Source organism: Palaemon carinicauda, unplaced genomic scaffold (genome assembly GCF_036898095.1).
Source record: "Palaemon carinicauda isolate YSFRI2023 unplaced genomic scaffold, ASM3689809v2 scaffold67, whole genome shotgun sequence".
Taxonomy (NCBI): Eukaryota; Metazoa; Arthropoda; class Malacostraca; order Decapoda; family Palaemonidae; genus Palaemon; species Palaemon carinicauda.
In genome coordinates, this window is record NW_027171949.1 from 217196 (window position 1) to 239730 (window position 22535).

Here is a 22535-nt window from a genome sequence, read left to right on the forward strand (position 1 = left end):
GCTGCAGAAGGTCTGGGAACCACTCTGCATGATGCCATAGCGGAGCTATTAAGGTCATTGACAGGTTGACCCGATAGTCTGGTCTTATTGAGCACCCTTCTCATCAGACAGAACGGTGGGAAAGCGTAAACGTCAATGTTGTCCCACCGTTGTTGGAAGGCATCTTGCCAGAGAGCCTTGGGGTCCGGGACTGGGGAACAGTACAGCGGAAGCTTGAAGTTCAAGGCTGCCACGAACAGGTCCACTGTCGGGGAACCCCACAAAGTCAGGACTTTGTTGGCTACTAGAGGATCCAAAGACACTCGGTACTCACTATCTGCGATGCTCTGCCCAGACTGTCGGCGAGCACATTCCTCTTACCCGGAATGAAGCGAGCCGATAGTGGAATCGAGTGGACTTCGGTCCATCTCAGTATCTCCACTGCAAGATGGGATAGCTGTTGTGAAAAGGTACCTCCCTGCTTGTTGATGTAAGCCACTACCGTGGTGTTGTCGCTCATGACCACCACGGAGTGACCCGCCAGGATCTGTTGGAATTGTTGATCACTTCTAGCAGATTTATGTGGAGGCACTTTTCTGATTCTGACCATAGGCCTGAGATCCTGTGGTTCAGAACGTGGGCCCCCCACCCTTCTTTGCAGCGTTTGAAAACAGCATCAAATCCGGGGGAGGACAAGAAGATCCACTCCCTTTCGAAGGTTTCCGTCCGTCCCCCACTACTGAAGGTCCGTCCGTTCCGCAGGACCCATAGGGACCAGAATGTCCGGAGAATCGTGGCCTTGATTCCACCGGGACTTGAGCCGCCAATGCAGGGATCTCCTCCTGAGGCGCCCATTTGGAACTAGACGGGCCAGGGAGGAAAGGTGACTGAGAAGACGTAACCACAATTGGGCTGGGAGTTCTTCTCGTCTGAGGAAAGGATCTACGACCCTCCTCAGCCTTGCTATCCTGTCGTCTGATGGAAAGCCTTTGTGGAGATTGGTGTTCAAGATCATGCCTAGATATACCAGTCGTTGAGATGGAGGCAGAGAAGACTTCTCGAGATTTACCATGATCTCTAGATCTTGGCAAAGTCTCAGAAGCTTGTCCCGGTGTCGAAGAAGGGTCGACTCCGAGTTTGCCAGGATCAGCCAGTCGTCCAGATAGCGGAGGAGACGGATGCCGATCCTGTGTGCCCACGAAGAGATCAGGGTGAACACTCTGGTAAATACCTGAGGTGCTGTGGAGACCGAAACACAGCACCTTGAACTGGTAGGTCTTGTTGTCTAGGCTGAATCTCAAGTGTTTCCTGGAAGACGGATGGACTGGGATCTGAAAGTACGCGTCCTTCAAATCCAGAGTGCACATGAAGTCTTGCGGTCTCACTGCAAGTCTGACCGTGTCCGCTGTCTCCATGCTGAAGGGAGTTTGTTTGACAAACCTGTACAGAGCTGAGAGGTCGATGACAGGTCTCCAGCCTCCAGACACCTTCTTTACAAGAAAGAGTCGACTGAAGAAGCCTGGGGAACCGTCGACGATCTCTTGGAGAGCATCCTTCTTTAGCATGATCTCGACTTCTGCCCGTAGGGCTAGCCCCTTTGCCGATCCCATGGCATAGGAGCTCAACGACACTGGATTCGCTGTCAGGGGAGGGAGAGATGTGAACGGGACGCGATATCCCGACTGATTACGGAAATCGTCCAGGAATCGGCCCCAAGTTGCTGCCACCTGAATGCGCAACTTTGTAGGCATCCCCCACTGGTGGACATGCAGGGGGATTGCCAATCCCAGCGCTAGCGGCTTCGGCCGCTCCCTCTAGGATTCTTGCCTCCCCTGGAGGACTTTCCGCCCTTCTTGTCTTTGACAGGAAAGGGCTACTGCTTGGACACCTTCGTCTTTGCTGTCGTTGCCAGTTTCGTCGTCTTGGATTGGCGAGGTTGTGGAGGTGCTGGAGGTTTGTAGGGCTTAGATGTAAGAGCCCTTTGGAGAAGAGAATCGTGGTTCGATTTCCTCCACCTCTCAGCTGCCTGTTCCACATCCTTGGGCTCAAACAGACTCTTTCCTAGGATGGAAGAGTGTCTGAGCCTGCAGGCATCCACGGCTGAGACCTTCGAGTAGAACCTCTCAGCCACCGCATCACGTCGTTTCAAGATCGAGTTTGCCCACAAGTTCGAAACTTGGTGGGCCAGAAACTCGATGGTACGTGTGCCCGAGAGGAGGAAGGTCTCCAGGGCTTTCCTGATGCTCTCCTTGGACAGATCCTCGGGTCACAGCAGGATGCCCAGAGACTCTAGGCAGACATCCAGCCACGAAGTGGCCAGTATGGCAAAATCGCGACCTTTTCCTGACTCGGGAACTCTGTTGTCGAGAATGTCACCTGCCAGCTAGAGAGTCTCTCAAGAGAGACTCCCCTGGAAGGCTCTTCCACGGAGAGGTGCTCTGAATCATGCTGCTCTCCTCCTGATGAACTGGCAGCAAAGTCACTTGTACCCAAGGTTCTACTTGGGGGAACTCTTAGAGTCCTTTGATTCCCTCCTAGGAGGGATACATAGCTCCATCAAAGAAGTCTGAGGGCTCTTCTCTCCCTAACACGGGACGATCCTCCTGCTCGAGGTGGAGTTTCTCCCATTGGTGCGGGGGGAGAAGGTCTCACCTTGGTAGAGGAAGTGCGCTGGTGCTCGTGCGATGGGAAACACCCAGGGGTTGCGTGCAAGAGACCCTGGCGCTCGCGCGATGGGAAAAAATTCAGGGGTCACGCGTGAGAAACCGTTGAAAACATTCTCACGCGGGCGTGCTGGCGAACGGGCGAGACATCAGTGGGTGAGCAAGAATCAGATTGAAGAGCCCGTGAAAAATGTCGGCGCGTAGGCGCGGCTGTCAGCGCGCACATGTACGAGGTTGTTGGCGCTTGAAGATCGTCGGTGCTTGTGCGTGAAAGATTCGACAGCGCTTAAGATCGACGGCGCTGAAAGATCGTCAGCGCTTGAGCACACAAGACGATCGTCGGCGTTTGCGCGCGTAAGAAGATCGTTGGCGCGGGGAACAGTATGAGCCTGAGCGCGGACGATCGTCGGAGCTTACGTGCGTAGGAAGATCGTTAGCGCTAGCGTGCCAAAGAAGATCGTCGGAGCTTGACGATCGTCAGCGCTTGCGGGCGTAAGAAGAACGACGGCGCTCGAAGATCGTAGGCGCTTGCGCGTATAAGAAGATCGTCAGCGCTCGCTCGAGAGAAGATCGTCGGCGCTTGAAGATCGTCAGCGCTAGCGCGCAAAAGAAGATCGTCAGCGCTAGCGCGCAAAAGAAGATCGTCCGCGCTAGCGCGTGAACGAAGATCGTCCGCGCTTGCGTGCGTAAGAAGATCGTCAGCGCTAGCACGCAAAAGAAGATCGTCGGCGCTAGCGCGTGAACGAAGATCGTCGGCGCTTGCGTGCGTAAGAAGATCGTCAGCGCTAGCGCGTAAACAGCGCTCGCTTGTGAAGATCGTCGGCGCTTGTGCGCGTAAGAAGATCGTTGGCGCTTGCGGGCGTAAGAAGATCGTCAGCGCTAGCGCGTAAACAGCGCTCGCTTGTGAAGATCGTCGGCGCTTGTGCGCGTAAGAAGATCGTTGGCGCTTGCGGGCGTAAGAAGATCGTCAGCGCTAGCGCGTAAACAGCGCTCGCTTGTGAAGATCGTCGGCGCTTGTGCGCGTAAGAAGATCGTTGGCGCTTGCGCGCGAAGAAGGTCGTCAGCGCTAGCGCGTAAACAGCGCTCGCTTGTGAAGATCGTCGGCGCTTGTGTGCGTAACAAGATCGTTGGCGCTTGCGCGCGTAAGAAGGTTGTCAGCGCTAGCGCGTAAACAGCGCTCGCTTGTGAAGATCGTCGGCGCTTGTGCGCGTAAGAAGATCGTTGGCGCTTGCGGGCGTAAGAAGATCGTCAGCGCTAGCGCGTAAACAGCGCTCGCTTGTGAAGATCGTCGGCGCTTGTGCGAGTAAGAAGATCGTCGGCGCTTGCGCGCGAAGAAGATCGTCAGCGAGAAAGATCATCGGCGAGCGCGCTAAGATGAAGGACGATCCGGAACTGGGACGATCAGGACTGGAACAGGATTCCTCTGGATGGAATCCTCAGGAACAGCAGGAACAGTAGGCGAGCGCTTGCGCGCAATTGCGCGCGAGCGCACAAGAAAACATTGGAGCGCAGGGCGATACCTGGCACTTAAGGGGGCTTACTCACAGTGTGAGAAAGCCCCTTTGCCCCGAAGAGACCGGTGCCCCATTGGATAACGGGGTGCGTAGGCGCCCACAGCGTCAGCAGCCAGGAACGGAGACGGCAGGTCAGCAGGACTAGAAGATGGCAAACTGCGGAGAGGTCCTGAATCTCTGGCTGGTCTGAACAGGAACAGTCCTCTGAAGAGGAGTCTTTATGAGTGGTCTCTCTCGCGAACGAGAGGGGTGAACACTTCATAGAAGAGACTAGAAGACACTGATGATGGCGCCCCATAGGGCCGTTGGATCAGCCAGCTGAACTATAAGGAGAAATCCTCCGCAGAGGAGTCCTTAAGAGTGGCCTCCCTCGCGAACGAGAGAGGTCACAAGATCTTGCCGCTGCTCAGCCCCTTGAGCATAGCTGCAGGTGTGCCCAGCCTTGCAACCGCTCAGCTCCTTGAGCATGGTTACAAGTGCGGTCGCTCAGCACCAAGAGCATAACCGCCCGAGGACCAGGAAAACCCATCCAGGAATTATTAAGGTATGAGAAGTTCCCCCTCTACAGAGAGAGGCTCTCACACCTGGGAAGGGAACCTCCCTCGGAAGGGAAGTTACCTACCCCTGGAGGCGAACCTCCTTAGCGTTCTAAGATGAACTGAAGAGCTGACAGTTGTCACGGGAGGACTTCTAAGAAAAGGGATAACGCCCATGACGATGTCCTAGAGAGACGGCAGCGACAGCAGATTCCCCAGGCACAAACAGGGCAGCTCTGCTTCGTTGGCACACTTTAGTCAAACGAAGAAAAACTGCATAGTTAACTGGGAAAATAAAGTTAAATAATTATTTAACAGAAATTCCCCAGGGAGGAACTCCAAAGAGTAACCCCGAGGGAAAAGCAAATCATAAGAAATGAAAATTAAGTATGCGCCCTCCTCCCCCAATGACATTCACGGGAGAAGGGGGAGGGCGGAGAACGGTAACAAAAACAGAATTATAACAGAATCATAATTATGTAATTCATCTAAGAATGATCACAAATAGTAAGAACCACTGACCCCCGAAGGGAAGTGTTCTCCACAGAGAAGCTGAAAAGTTAAAAATACAATTAGATTTCATTAAAAATAATTGAGACAAATAAACGGAATAGCAACCCAACCCGCAACGGGAAAGGAGCTTCCGTAATAGTACGTAGTAGTAGCAGCAAGGGGTGAATGACCTCGAGTAGAGAGAGAGACCGTAGGCAAATTAAACTCCCACATTCCCTTCGCTGAGAATCAAAGTTCCCCATAGGAAAGGAGGAACAGCGAAGATAATAGATGAATGAAGAAAGTCCAGCGATGACGATTCCACACGGCGGCCGAGTTAATGGAAAAGCCGAAGAAAAACCGACTGACCAAGAGGGAGAGGCCGTACCCCACAACGTGGAACCGTGGTGGCCTTGCACTACGCAGGTGACGTTGTCGTACAATACACACACAGCACAAACACTGAAACGAAAACTTACTACATTTCTATACACAAATATATACATAAACATAAAGAATGTTTATATATATATATTACAAGTATAAGAAAAAGTAAGTAAAAAGACAAAAAACCTTAATGGCTGTCAAAGAGGCAAGGGTGAAAGCAGACACGTCCGATCACCACCCGAGCCAAAGTAAAAAGTGAGCTTACCACACAGGTGTGTGAAGGGGGAGGGTAGCTAACTACCCTCCCTAACCCCCGCTAACTAGCGATGGGGTAGTAAACCCTCGTTAAAATTTTAATGGCTCGTCCTTTCAGCTATGCCGAAAGTAATACCCCCCCACTTTAAATAGCGTGGTTTGTATTCCAGTTACGGAACAAAGCCATATATTTGAGAGGTGGCAACAGTATGTCCGTACTGCTTGCGGCCAAAGTCAAAAGTGCTATTCCTCGACTGTCCGTAGTTATGACGACCTCATTAAATTTCAAGGGTCGTTCTAACATTACCGAGGTCACACCTATTAAGAGAATGATGGTTTGTATCATGTGCAGGAATAGAGATTTCCTACATAGGCTAACTAACACAATACCATTCAAGGTATCAGACCTAAAGGAAGTTACAAAATTACATTCACTTTTGAAACACTTGACCAAGAAATTAATCCTTTCCATAATGAATCACAAGTGTACTGTTCATACCGAGAAATTAATCCTTTACATAATGAATCACAAGTGTACTGTTCATGAGTATTCAAAGAAGTTTTACTTTTGCTAATGTAGAGTACTATATTGTCTTGACATTCAGTCAAAGATTTAATAGGTGGGGGAAAATCAGGATCTACTGGGGATCCTGCGTCTTTCCTTACACATCTCCCCGCCTGTGGAGTTGATCGAGGAAAGGATTCCTTCGAAATCGACCCCATAACTGCTGTTGATGAATAATCAACATAATGAAAGATATCTTCTTCTATACATCCTGATTTCAAAGCCTGTGTCCTTCCCCAGCGATTCTCCGCATACTTCAATGTTCATAGAGATCTGAAATATGAATAAAATTAGACACAAGCGATTCAATTATGGCTAATCATAATGTTGAGGACTTGTAATCAAAAGCATCTATACTAAGTATTGCTCTAAGGCAAATACCTGAATCTAATCAAAGATTAGTATACTAAAAGTAATTATTCATTATGACTGAAAATGACAAATTCGTAGATTAATTTGTATTTTTCCCTATTATAAACCTGGAGTTATTTATAAATGGATATTCTTTCGGCAAAGCTGGAAGGTAGCCAATTAGACTTTCTTGGTGTGAGGTGGCAACCCTACCCAGAGACTGGGTAGGGGTTGGCTAGGGGGGCAGCCGGGGGTACCAGCCACCTGTATATATACTCACGGAGTGGTGAACGAAAAATCTCAATTTTGAGTTACCATTAATCAATCGATGTTTTACAATATCTCGCTACTGTATATACTTAAGAAACAAATACGTAATCAATAAATCAAGTTAAAATGGAACTACAGTATAACGTCTCATCAATAAAATAAAAAATACAGTAGTTCAAAATACATCAAATGATACAGTAATTGATTATAAAACAATCTACCGTAACTGATCTAGGAACACTTGGCCCCATGGTCTATGTCTTACTTATTAACATCCATCACGAACACCCAAAATGATGAAGTACAGAATATATTATTGCTTGTGATGAATGACAGCGATGGCAGTATTGAACGACGCACCGGAAGATAGGGTACATGATGGTCACCTGATGGCGAAGGACCCTGACGACGATCCCACGTATGCAAAGAAACATCTCGGTTCTCGTAAGAGCTCCGAGCGGTCCTAGGTGGTCATTGTTAAGTTCCCGGAGCGTGGACTGGTCACGCAGGGGAAGAATGGGCAACAGGCATCCTCGTTCAATACTTTGAGGGTGCTCGGGAGTGTTTATGGTAACCAGACAATCGAGAGAAGAATAATCATACTGCAATTATATGACCTTTCATGCAGTGGACAATCATTGGATCCAAAGCGAACAGCGTCCTTTGTTCCGACTGGCAATGTAAGACCAAGCATTGACAGCATGAATATACACTCTTGTATCATATACTGTGACACTTTTAACTATATGTATTGGTTCTTGTTTCTGTCTCTCGTGCAAGAGAAGAGAGATTGTTTGAGTATCCAGAACAAAGGAAATGAGCTAAGCCCTTGATCCCAACTGACTGTGCATATGCTCGGTACGGTAAAGAGCGTAAACCCTAGTACCGTGTACTGATACATCTTCCCTTCTCTCACATGTACGCAGAGAGAGATCGGTCTGAATCTCATGTGACTCCTGTCGATTGGTCTTCCTCGACTTCATTGGTGATGACTTCTTCTTCTTAGAAGTATCAGCATCTGAAGAATCTAATGAAGACAAAGCATAGGAGGAAGAAGAATTAGATGAGGAAAAGCGCAAGGGCTTCTTCTTGACAGCCTTCTCCTTTGTCGAGGTTTTGGAAACCAATAACGAAGCTCTCGCAGAGGAAAAGGCCACAGCAGGTACCATGCCCTTCAGCGCCTCCAAAGATGGAGCGGAAGTTAGGAAGAAACCGCAAGAGCAGCCTCAGAGGTCATGAGGGTAGCAAAACCTCTCACCACCAAGGAACACCAACTTCTCTATGTTTAGGTTTTTGACGTAGAAGCACTCGTAGCAAGGGGCTAACTGCAAACAGTTATACTCCTTGTAAAAGGCACAAGGTTATCAAATCAATGGCAACATTGCACATCAACATGCTACACATCTATAACTTTACCCAGAAACCATTGCATATTCCTGTAATTTTCATTTAACTTATTTGGGTTTACCTGATATCAACAATATACTGTACCTACAAAGTTATCCATTAATTCTAAGAAGGGAAAGTCAAAATTTTGAGAGGCAATAATAGTATGTCTACTGCTCACGTCCGAAGCCAAAAGTGCTTGCCTTGCTAACTGAAAGGCGGAGGCTACTCAGCCACCTGCGGGTGGTTTTAACCACCTTCTGAAATAATAACGGCCATTTCAGCCGATGGTTTATATTTGTATAAGAAAAAAAGCTATACAAGCACCAGGACACAACTGTGACATGTACATAGTGTAAGAACAATATCGATATTATCTTTAAATAGTAAAAATAATACGCTATTCTTCCATTGATGCAACTTGCGCAGTGTTTTGATCATAAAATTTCACAGTTGTATTACATTACAATTTAACTATATAGACAGTCCTCAACTTAAAAATATTTGGAAATTCAAGCACAAATACAACTGAAATCATAAATATCAGATGTTGTAACAAAAGCTTATAATGTAATAAAACAATATCATATAATTCATTGCAGTACGCAAAATGACATTTCCAATATGAAAGGGGACTACAGTATTTGTTGATTTTTGCAGATGAAAATTGTAGGCATGAGAGTTAGGTGAAACCTACACTATAGTCCATTTCTTTTAGCGATGCATATTTGCACCGACTCGCGGCGGTGCCCTTCTAGCTCGGAAAATTTTCCTGATCGGTGATTGGTTAGAATTATCTCGTCCAACCCATCAGCGATCAGGAAACTTTTCCGAGCTAAAAGGGCACCGCTGCGAGTCGGTGCAAATCTGCATCGCTAAAAGAAATTGACTATAGGACAAAATTTAGCAAACTTGACTTACAAACAGCTACTTGGAACCTATTTTGTATGTTGAGGACTTTTTGTACATCAGAAATTAACTATACGTGAAAATTTCATTGTCTGCATAACTCAATAGCAAAAATAAATACTTTATCAACCAGGTTAAACACCAAAATACCCAAAATAATCCTGTCTGCCATTGGCGTCCCTCTCAAGCTGTAGGTTCGGTTCGGACCTATGCCTCTTAGCCGAAATTATGCCTGCGAGGACTCTACTAATCAAGCTATCAAGAGAGCTGCTAGATAAGGTTAGGCAACATAACCGAAGTCATGGCTGGAATAAACCGACTGAAAACTTGGCGAACTGACGAGAAACTTTGACGAGAAACTTAAGTGCGTAAAAGTGGGCATGGAATTACTTACAATTAAAACCAATGACCTCTGTCATGTCATTAATCACAACAATGGTATGGATGGGCAGACCCATTGGTACTAAAGATAAATAAGTGAGCAATGTAACAATGTAGCGTAAAATCATGAAAAAAAGGCTATTAACCCTTTTACCCCCAATGGACTGGTACGTTTCACAAAACTCATCCCTTTACCCCCCTGGACGTACCGGTACGTCCTTGCAAAAAACTGCTATTTACATTTTTTTGCAAATTTTTGATAACTTTATGAGAAACTTCAGGCATTTTCCAAGAGAATGAGACCAATCTGACCTCTCTCTGATGAAAATTAAGGCTGTTAGAGCAATTTAAAAAAATATATAAATCTTGGTCGAGATTGAGAGAGGTCAAGGACCCTCCGAGGAAGTAATTCGAGGTAAAGTATTCGTGTTGGAACAAATATATATTGCAAAATGTGCTTGAAAAAAAAAAAATGCCTTGGGGTTAAGGGTTGGAAAGTTCCAAATAGCCTGGGGGTAAAAGGCTATTAATCAACACGAAACCTCACCCCATTAGGATTGTCACTTATTCTAACAGATTTTTGAGTACTGGATATCTTTCCCCATGTACCATTCTGTAATAATACATACAGGTGGCTACTATCGTACATACATCCTGTATGGAGCATTTGTATATCAGCGGCCAGTTCCTCCCGCGTGCCTAGTAGATGGACACCAACAGACCTAAACTTCACCAGCTAACCTACAAGCCATGTCCTTACCTACTGACCTAACAGGGGGCTAACAACCCCCTGTGACCCCCATTACACTGACGTATTCTTAATCGGCCATCATCATACATACAGGTGGCTGCTATCATACATACACTCCCACAACTGAATGGTGCATCGGTAAAATATACTTGGCTTATGGAGAACGGGTAAAGAAATACAGTATTCAGCTGAATGATGCGGGGATAAAGGTGTACTGTACAGTTTTTTACTGAACGGTGCATGGGTAAAGATATACAGTACTCAACTGAATGGAGTACAGATAAAAATATAGGAACTGGCCGCTGATCTACAAAGGCTCCCCCCAGTCGTGTATTGTATATCTTTACCGTTACACCATTCGGTTATAACTCACTGTAACCCAAGAATATTGCATCTTGTAGGGGAGCATCTCATCCCTTGACAAATGAGCCATTATAAAGGGTGCCCTTAATATAAGGCCACACGAAAATCTAAAAAAGGTTTTTTTTTATTTATAAAGTTTGTCCCATATATTTCTATGATACCAACTACACTGGTAATACTTCTTATTTTCCTCATTATGAATATTGTGGTACAGTAAATATTCTAGTGTAATTTCTCATACGCTTATGTTTTATTGAATGTGGAAATTAGGGATAATCATTAACAAAACAGACGGAATTATGGCTCTTAAATTTCCCACAAAATACCAAATATACGCATTTAATTATTTCAATTACTTTTCAAGCATGTCCCTACGAATTACAAAGGATGCTGAAAAGGGCATAAAATACTACTTACCACTTGTCATGTTGTTTATTCCATATATTATGGGTGTAAAATGCGACTTTTAAAGTTGAATTTAGCAGCCTGACCTTCCTCTCTTTGTTTACAAATTACATTCCTCTTTGTTTACATTTATGGGCGTCGTCTGTTGAACAATAAACTGGTTTAGGTTGCGTTCTGTTTTATAATTAAGAGATTTCATACATATATTCATTGTATTATTCAAACTACTATTACTTATTATAATATTAGTAAAAAAAATATTAAAATATCTAAATCTACATTTTCCCAAATGATATTTATTTCATAGATCGTTTGTTATGTTTTGGTCTAATAATCTGTTTAGGTTCAGGTTCTGGTTCTGGTTCCTGGTGGCAATCTTTAAAATGCATCCCACAATTGATGACGTCACTAAAACGTATTACAGCCTTTTATAACAGCCTTTATTAGTTTAATTAAAGAAGTACTAACTTTTATAAGGTTATTTTTTTTTAAATCTAATTACCTGAGTCCCAATTCATCTGATATACGTATATATATTTCCTCCCCCTGGGTCTGACACGTAATTTCATTCATAAGAGCCTTTATTAGTTTAATTAAAGAAGTACTAACTTTTATAAGGTTATTTTTTTGAAATCTAATTACCTGAGTCCCAATTCATCTGATATACGTATGTATATTTCCTCCCCCCTAAGTCTGACACGTAATTTCATTCATAAAAGCACGATTAGTGACGTCACCTACAACCACCAATCACAACAGAGGACGAATCAGCTAATGAGACTGATATTTCCCACTAAATATATACATAAGGTGAGATGGTTCCTCTGGTTTATGGGCTGCTTTTGGCAAACAAATAAATAGTGGTAAAGCTTTTTGAACTTTTAATGGAATAAGTAACTGGTTTCTCGAGCAACAGCTCATAAATAGCAGAAACACTCTCTTGGTGGTACATTCCAGCCCTCTGATTGGCTGTATCTTCTCAGCTGTGATTGGTTATTGCCTTCGTTTCACGCACAAACGAACACATGCATAGAACATCGTAGCCAAAAAGTTAGTCAACTATTCCTTCAAATATGACTTATTTATGTAACTTACAACCTTTAATAGGATTCTTTATTTATTTTATTCTAAATTAAATAATATGACTAAGATTATTTTTTTGTTAAATTTATTTTCTATAGTCTACTTAATCTGAAATACGTATAGTTTTTTTTTACCCCTAGGTAACATCGTTTTATATCGTAGCCAAATCGTAGACAATTTAATCCTTCAAAAATACGTATTTATTCAGCTTAAGCAATTGAACAAGATTCATTATCTATTTGGTTAGTAAATTAATTCTATCGTAAGTTTGGTATTATGAAAAAATATAATTTATAAGACCTAATTCATCTATAATATGTATAGTTATTTCACTCCTACCGAGTCGAATTCATTCATAAAATACTATTGCCTGACGTCACATACAACCACCAATCACAGCAGAGGACGTATATGACGTCACATACTACAACCAATCATAGCAGGGGGCATACATGACGTCCTATACTACAACCAATCATAGCGGAGGGTATACATGACGTCACATACTACAACCAATCACAGCAGAGGACGTCTCAGCCAATGAGAGGACAGATATTTCGCGCTAAAAATGCATAAGACGAGAGGGTTCCTTCGACTTATGAGCTGCTGTAACTAATGACGTTTTTTCATCCTATTTTGTTTTTCATAAGCGTTTTAATGTAAATTTACGGGTATTTGGACAGGTTTCTCCAACAGCAACTCATAAGCTCTCGTTACTCTTGGTGGTACATTCCAGTCCTCTGATTGGCTATATCTTCCTCAGCTGTGATTGGTTATAACCTTGGTTTCACGCACAAACGAACACACGCATGAAACATCGTAGCCATAAAGTTAGTCAATTATTCCTTCGAATATGACTTATTTATCTAACTTACGGCCTTTAATAAGATTCCTTATTTATTTTATTTTAAAATTAATAGTATTACTAAGATTATTTTTTGTAAAATAAATTTTTCAAGCTCTAATTAATCTTAAATACGTATAGGTTTTTCTACGGCTTTATGCACAAACGAACACATATATCATCGTAGCCAGAATGTTAGTCAATTATTCCTTCGAATATGACTTATTTATTTAACTTACGGCCTTTAATAAGATTCCTTATTTATTTTGTTTTGAAATTGATAATGTTACTAAGATTATTTTTTGTAAAATTTAATTTTTAAGGCCCGAATTCATCTGAAATGGGCATTGGTTCATCCCCTTAGGGCTTACACTAGCATTCATTCATAAAAACATGATTAGTGACGTCACCTAAAACCACCAAGCACAGAAGAGGGCGAATCACCCAATGAAACAACAGATATTTCCCGCTAAATATACTTGAGGTGAGATGGTCGCAGGAACTCTCTCTTGGCGGGATAATCCAGCCCTCTGATTGGCTGTATCTTCTCAGCTGTGATTGGTTGTTATACCTGTGTACAAACTCATGCACACGTTTAACATCGCAGCCAGACCCTAGTTAATTATTTCTTCTAAAAAGACGCATTTATTCAGCTTAAGCATTCGAAAAAGATTTGTTATCTATTTTATTATTAAATTTATTATATTAAAAGTTTATTTTTACTATAAACTATAATTTATCAGTCTTAATTTATCTGCAATACGTATAGATACTTCACTCCTACCGAATCGAATTCATTCATAAAATACTATTGCCTGACGTCACATACAACAACCAATCACAGCAGAGGAGGTACCAGCCAATGAGACGACAGATATTTCGCGCTAAAAATGCATAAGACGAGAGGGTTCCTCCGACTTATGAGCTGCTGTTGACAAAAAACTCAGCTTCACGGGAGCAATTTCGGGTAAACACTCTAGCTAATGACGTTTTTTTTTCATCCTATTTTGTTTTCATAAGCGTTTCCATGTAAATCTACGGGTAATTGGGCAGGTTCCTCCAACAGCAACTCATAAGTCCCCGTTACTCTAGGTGGTACATTCCAGTCCTCTGATTGGCTACTTCTTCCTCAGTTGTGATTGGTTATTGCCTTCGTTTCACGCACAAACGAACAAACGCATAGAACATCGTAGCCATAAAGTTAGTCGATTATTCCTTCAAATATGACTTGTTTATCTAACTTACAACCTTTAATAAGATTTTTTATTTATTTTATTCAAAAATTAATAACATGACTAAGATTATTTTTTGTGAAATTTATTTTTTGAAGCTCGCGTTAATCTAAAATACGTATAGTTTTTTTTACCCCTAGGTAACATCGTTTTTATATCGTAGCCAAATCGTAGACAATTTAATCCTTCAAAAATACGTATTTATTCAGCTTAAGCAATTGAACAAGATTCATTATCTATTTGATTAGTAAATTAATTCTATCGTAAGTTTGGTATTATGAAAAAATATAATTTATAAGACCTAATTCATCTATAATATGTATAGTTATTTCACTCCTACCGAGTCGAATTCATTCAAAAAATACTATTGCCTGACGTCACATACAACCACCAATCACAGCAGAGGACGTACATGACGTCACATACTACAACCAATCATAGCAGAGGACGTACATGACGTCACATACAACCACCAATCACAGCAGAGGACGTCTCAGCCAATGAGACGACAGATATTTCGCGCTTAAAGTGCATAAGACGAGAGGGTTCCTTCGACTTATGAGCTGCTGTTGACCAAAAAATCAGATTCATGGGAGCCAATTAGGTCAAACGCTCTAACTAATGACGTTTTTTCATCCTATTTTGTTTTTCATAAGCGTTTTAATGTAAATTTACGGGTAATTGAGCAGGTTTCTCCAACAGCAACTCATAAGCTCTCGTTACTCTTGGTGGTACATTCCAGTCCTCTGATTGGCTATATTTTCCTCAGCTGTGATTGGTTATTGCCTTCGCTCACGCACAAACGAACACACGCCTGGAGCATCGTAGCCAGAAAGTTAGTCAATTATTCCTTCAAATATGACTTATTTATCTAACTTACAGCCTTTAATAAGATTTCTTATTTATTTTATTTTGAAATTAACAGTATTACTAAGACTATTTTTTGTAAAATAATTATTTTCAAGCTCAAATTATTCTAAAATACGTATAGGTTTTTCTATGATCTTACACACAAACGAACACACACACATATATCATCGTAGCCAAAAAGTTAGTCAATTATTCCTTCGAATACAACTTATTTATCTAATTTACGGCCTTTAATAAGATTCTTTATTTATTTTATTTTATAATTAATAGTATTTTTAAGACTAATTTTTGTAAAATTTATTTTTTCAAGCTCTACTTAATCTAAAATACGTATAGGTTTTTCACCCCTAGGCCTTCTCCGTAACCTTCATTCATAAATACGAGTGTCTGACGTCACACACAACTAGCCAATGAGACAGCAGATATTTCCCGTTATAAATGCATAAGGCGAGAAGGTTCCTCTAGTTTATGGGCTGCTGTTAACAAACAAGGTCCTGTAGAGAGTTGAGTTCCCCTGCTGTACAGGATATAAAAAGCAGCCCTTAAAAGTATAGATTTGAAAACAAAAAACATAGAAATGATCACCTAAATCAAGGTTAGCAAAACTTGATAGAGAGAGAGAGAGCTTAATTGGTGGGCGTGGCTGATACAGCTAGTTGTCAAACTAATCTTAAGTGAGACAATAATAAAATAACTGTAGTTCATATATTTGTCTCAAGGATTGTATGCAATTGTATTCAAATGAATGTTATATGGGTATTTATACAGTATGTATATACCAAATTATAACAAAGAATTCATTTTGTGTATTAGTAAAATAATGATTGTGAGAAGGTTGAGTTGTTCACTGAATTATAATTCTGGTCAACAAACGAAGAACTTTCCAACACACATCACCTGAAACTCTCGGTTCCTAATGAAACTTTTCAATGAAAATAATTTGCCCAAATTACACAGTTTCCACAATATCTAATCACCATCACATTCACAACTTTGAAAATGTGAAAAAAAAGTTCGTCAAATTTCTTAGCAGATTAAATCAAAGTATGTGATTAAAACAGTTCTGTATTTATCAAATAAAACACTGAGCAGATACTAAAAGGCTACTACCCTCTATTTCAATCATGGGAACAAAAAATCTATAGAAAGTAGGTATTATAAACATTTGATCTGGGTTATAAAATCCAGGCCTACGGCCATTCACTTTTACAGTAACAACTACAATTATAGGTCATTACAGTGTGCCCAATTGGAACTCAAACCACACGGCTACAATTATACTCCGTCCTATCATTAATTGAAAAGTTAAAGCCACATCTGGAAACGATCTCATTTAATAACCACCACACGCAAAGGCAGCCATTTTGGGGAACGTCTTTAATGAACAAAAATTTCTTTGCCAATGAAAAACCCTTAAAGAAATTCGATGGTTTACTATCACACTTGAAAACCTACAACACATATAATGTATTCGAATCTCCGGTATTTTGAGTAATACAACAACAGCGAGAACATAATAAAAAGAAATAAACCTTGTAAAGTGTGTCCCTCCTTACCCAGTAAATCCTTCATTGTTCACAGAATCACAAGTTAAAATACAATTCCTTCTTCCTGTCCCAGTGTCTGGGACAGAAATGAACCTTCTTCTACTGTCTAAACTGTCAGAAACATCCCTAGAGTCCCTAAAAGTTCCCTAGACCAGAAATAATTTTCTCCAGGTAGTCCCCCAATAAATATTGGAACCTGTAGCCCACTAAATACTGTACTATGTACTCCTGTATCTTCTACGATTATAATACATTCTGTATTTACTTTTAATTATGGTATTTGTGAAACCACAAACAGTAAAATTCATTTTTAATAACCAATTTGTGTTCTGATTTCAGTTTGTGCTTTGAAAGATATATTAATCAAATTATAATTGTAATTAATCTTATTGAAGACTGAATTATTCATGAGTGTTTAGGTAGTGTTTTACAGTTACCAGATGTATAAGAATTCCCAATCTAGATGTCCCCTAAAACCTCTAAAAATTCCCAGATTTGGGGACAAATTCTCAACAAGTTGTCCCCCTGGTTAAAGAATTGCTTTATCCAATCAGAGACCTCCACCATAGCCTGCGTTCTATGGCCTTTTCATCAGCTAAAACTATAGTATTTTGCTTAGGATAAATATTAAAACATTCTTTCAATAGATTAATTCAATTATAATAGGAGTTCATAAGATATTCGTATGAATATAATCTAATATTTAATGGATATATACGAGGGAAATGTATAAGCAAGTTACCCCTAGAACAGTGGGGCTAAAGAAAAAGAAAACGGTACAGCTTTTCATTTAGAGAAAACGTAAGTTTTCTTAATAAAGGGTAACTATTATATTTACCAAAACGAAAAATTTTTATTTTCTTTTTCGTTATAATGTCATCTTAGCAAACTTATGAGTTAATGCCCTTAGGAATATTATCTTCCATAACTTATATAGTTGTATGGTACAAAATCAGTAAGATTCACTTAAGAATAGTTAAACTATCACCACAAACTAAAAGTAGATAGGGTGTATGTATAATAGCGGCCACCTGTATGTAGGATGATGGCTAAGAATACAGCAGTATAAGGGGGACCAAAGGGGAGTAACCCCAATTAGGCAAGTAAGGACATGGCATGTAGGTTAGGTTAGGGGGTAGGAAGTTTAGGTTAGCTGGTACCCATTCCTATACACATGGGAGGAACTGGCCGCTAACGTACATAGGCTCTATTTATAGTTAGCCTATAGACTTCATGTAAACCAGTATTAGCCTAATGTTTGTTTAACTATCTTTACAAACATTTATTTTTTAAATGAAGGGAGATGTTATGTAAATACCCTTATAATAGTTTTGACGGGTTAAAGAAGCAGTTAAACGATGTAACTATATCCTTTGTGATGTATTTGTTGCCTAGTTCACACTGGGTGAATGGAGGAGTTTTGAAATGAAGGAATTAAGTTTGGTTGCATTTGATGCATTTTATTGAATACCAAATGGAATTGGAAATACACAATATTTTACATTAAAAGCAGCTGCTTAATTTCATGTTTAAATTAATTTAAAGATCTAATAGTTGAGCGTTTTGGTGTAGGTCTACTGTATACTTCTGAAAATAGACTGCTATTTGAATATCTTTTTTACTAGCTAAGCTACAGCCCAAGTTGGGAAAGCAATATACTATAACCCCCAGGGCTCCAACAGGAACAATAGCCTAGTGAGGAGAGGAAACAAGGAAACAAATAGAATACTGTGCCAGAGTGTACCCTCAAACAAGAGAACTCTAACCCAAGCCAGTGGAAGAAGACCATGGTACAGAGGCTATGACACTACCCAATACTAGAGAACAATGGTTTTACTTTAGAATGCTCTTCTCCTGGAAGAGCTGCTTAAAGATGATGCCAATATAAAAACTGTCACTGAAATATAGATTGACGTATTGCTATAATTGTGAATATAGCATTTGATAATGATAGCTGGCAAACACAAGATGAACCTCAAACTTCATTAGAATAGTTAATTTCAATTTTGAACATTATGAATACAGTAGGCCTTAAGTAACCTAATGGCAGAAGAGGTTACAAAATTCTCTTGCCTGAGTATACACTCGGGCAAACTATTATCTTCTTTCTCTTCTAGTTTTTTTTTCCAGCTTTTCTAGTTTATATATGAAAGATGTTTTTTAATTTTGTTACTGTTTTTAAAATATACTATATTAATTCTTACTTACTTATCTTGTAGTTTATTTATTTTCTTGTTTTCTTTCCTCACTGGGCTATTTTCCTTGTTGGAGCCCTTCGGGTTATAGCATCCTGCCTTTTCCAACTGGGGTTGTAGCATAGCAACTAATAATAATACTATTAATAGGTGGACTTAACACTAAGGAAGTAGTAATAATAAAGAAGACAAGATTGAATATGATAGATTTAATAATTTTAAAAAAGGACATCCAAATACGTAGGGTACGGACATGCATCAGGTAACATGTAAATCGCATTGCCGCCTCTCTTAACTTTGGTATTTTCTTGACATTTAAAATGAATTCTAAGAACAAATGACATCCATTGTCATGAAGAGGTGAACTACTGGACATTAAACATCACCCCCAAAAGACTTAGAATTTCAAACTCCTCATGTATATCAGTAGGCCTAGACATTTCTAAATACCTGTATGATTAAAAATGTGAATGATTTAGGAAGGTTGACGGCTGTACCTTGCATTGAACAAGAAACCACCATCTGTTGATGAAACTACTTACCGTTATACCTAAGCTTGTGTGAATCATAACAGAAAATTTTGCAAGACACCAGCATTGAACGATGGTCTGATGGCTACCGTTCTTTAAAGGTCGCTCATGAATGGCAGAGGCAAGGGACAGTGACAATGCCCTAGAGACTGATCTTATATACATATGATCAGTGCTCAAGTCCCCTCACCACCCAAGCTAGGACATTGGAGGGCTAGACAATGGCTGCTTATAACAATATGTAGACCTAGAGACTCCCCTCAAATCACCTACCCTTAGCTCACAAGGTTGGCGAGGTTGTAGACTACAAAAAACTATCAAGGTTGCGCTGGTCTCAAGGCCCCAGTCCAACACATTACGAAGACAGGGTTGTTTTCAATAGGTACCATTGAAGAAAATGCCTAATGACGTGAAAAACTACTATGCTTTACTTTACGTAGGAAGATGACATAGTTTAAATTAAATAGCCATGCTAACAAATGCAAGCCTTGACTGGCACTACAGAAGGATGGCAATGTAACACCAGAAAATTTTATGGTGCCTTTTTGCAACTTGCTCTAGGCTTTATTTGCACAAGAAAATATGCGTACCTGTAGGTAGTAGGCTAGCCAAGGCACCAGCCACCCACTGAGAAACTACCGTTGGAGAGTTATTGGGTCCTTTGACTGGCCAGATAGTGTTAAAATAGATTCCTTCCTGGTTATGGCTCAATTTTCTTTGCCTACACAAACACCAAATAGTTTGGACTATTCTTTACACATTCTCCTCTTTCATCACACAACTGACAACACTAAGATAACCAAATAATTCTTCTTCACTCAAGGGGTTAAATACTGTACTGTAATTGTTCAGTGGCTACTTTCCTTTTGGTAAGGGTAGAAGAGACTCTTTAACTATGGTAAACAGTTCTTCAGGATACTCTAAAACTAAACCGCTGTATTGTACTCTAGTCTTGGGGAGTGCCATAGCCTTTGTACAATGGTTTTCTATGGTCTTGGGTTATTGTTCTCTTGCTTGAGGGTACACCCAGGCATACTATTCTATGTTTCCTTATTTCCTTTCCTTACTGGGCTATTTTTCTTGCTGGAGCCCTTGGGCCTATAGCATACTGCTTTTACAATTAGAGTTCTAGCTTAGCTATATATAAATGTACATGTTCCCAATTATTGGCAATCAGTTGTCAAGAAATTTATTACAAGAATTAGACAGCAAAGATTGGTAGTCAAATCAGAATACAGAGGACCATGCCCACTTAGTTTAGGCCTTACAGAGACATCCAAACAAAATATACAAAGCATTTTATTAACGCAAGGACCTTTGCATTAAATACATCTATAACATAAAAAGCATTTCTTGCAAAACAGAATAAAAAATAGTTTACGCTACTTTAACATTACATAATTTACCAATAAACTAAAGGGACAACTTTACCGCAAAGTTTGTCAATTAAGAATAATAACTTTTGTCTTAAGAAACCATAGAAACTTGAGGTATTTCCATGAACCTTAGTGAAGTGGAACATGAGAATAAGCATCAGATGGGTTAACTGAAAATATCCCATCCCTCCCTTTGATTGCATCTCAGGACACAGGAGTACGAAGATATAAAAAGGGTAACATTATTCGAGAACAATTTTGGCTCTGAAACCCAGTAACAGTTGAATCATGATACCCTTATATTGAAGACCACGGGGACTGAGGCAACGTAAAACTAACCTACTCTTTAAGCTGATGCTAAGAACGAAATAAAGTGTGTCAATGTTTGAAAGGAGATTCTTTCTATAGGTTCAAATTAATGGGGGAATATTTCTTTACTAGAAATGAATGGCGACAGATTGTGCCACAGTTTCAATAGGCCACGCTGCTATCTTGGGTCAACTTGGTGGGCGTTGAGGTAGCGGCAGTACGGAAGTCAGCATATGAAGCTACATTTGCAATGGAAAACAGGGAAGGGTGGGCTGTAGCACCTTAAGAATACCAACCAAACTCCAAGTCCCTTGTAAGGCTAACTCACAAAATTGGGGAATATGCCTTGGTAGAGAGAATTGATTTTACAAAATAAATCTTGGCAAATAGGTGTATCATTTTTATATTGCACCATTACTGAAAAATTCCATCCACTGCACCAACTTGAGGATGTTTGGCTAGAGAAATAGATGGTATTTTCTTTCTCACCAAGTTACAAACATGTCTATCAATCGCCATCTCTGACCTTTCCTTATGTCCAGATTCTTCAGTTCCAAAAATTAATGCATTCCGAACTTGATCATCTTATCCAAACAGGTAGATGCTCTGAGAATGGCTGACAAATCCTGTATAAAAGATATAATATTCCCAGAACAAACAATACGCTCTGCATAAAACCAGTTAAAGTTTTTTAAACATCTATTTTCCTCTGCATTAGATTAAACAATATTATATGAAAATCATGAGATTTGACTGGACTGCCATTCATGTGATAATTGCTAATAACAAGAAAAAAAATAATCTGCAGAATATGTCAGTAGAAGTTTTCTTTAGATCGACGCAGACAGATAGAGAAGATAGTGGGCCAACCCCCGTCGTCTTAATTGTCTCAATACTATACTAGAGACTTAAAGGTTGAAGGTCTCTGGTTTCAGTTCCAGATTTATCAGAATAGATGCTCACCAGAACGTCAGGCAGGAAAGCCCTAACCCCCAACTGTGGTGCCCAACCACAGCAGTGGCCTCTCCAAACAGCTTAAACTCGCGGTCCCGGGCGGGGATCCATCTGCCGCCATGCGAATGCTAGGCAAACTAGCTACCACTGTACTAGCCAGGAAGCTATTAAGCCTATTAAAAGAAAACAGGGAAATTTTTCAGCTTTTGGGGTAAGCATCAATGTAAGGAAGCAAACAAGATTTTGAAGTATATGTGAACATCAGGTGAAGTTTGGAAAAATAAAAAAAGAGAAAATGCTTAAAATTTACATTAATTTAGGATGGAAATAAATAAAATTCACTTATTCAATTTAAACAAAATTTATATATAAATTTGATAGTGTTGAT

General features: G+C 40.6%; 1 long non-coding RNA gene across 1 annotated transcript in view; it reads right to left on the reverse strand.

Annotated features, from left to right (window-relative positions):
* LOC137637342 (uncharacterized) overlaps window positions 1-6659 on the reverse strand; it is a 35768-nt gene extending 29109 nt beyond the window's left edge. Inside the window, exon 1 of the long non-coding RNA XR_011043574.1 lies at window positions 6393-6659. This is a non-coding gene — a long non-coding RNA (uncharacterized lncRNA). The remainder of the gene's footprint in view (window positions 1-6392) is intronic.
* Window positions 6660-22535: the final 15876 nt, after the last annotated feature.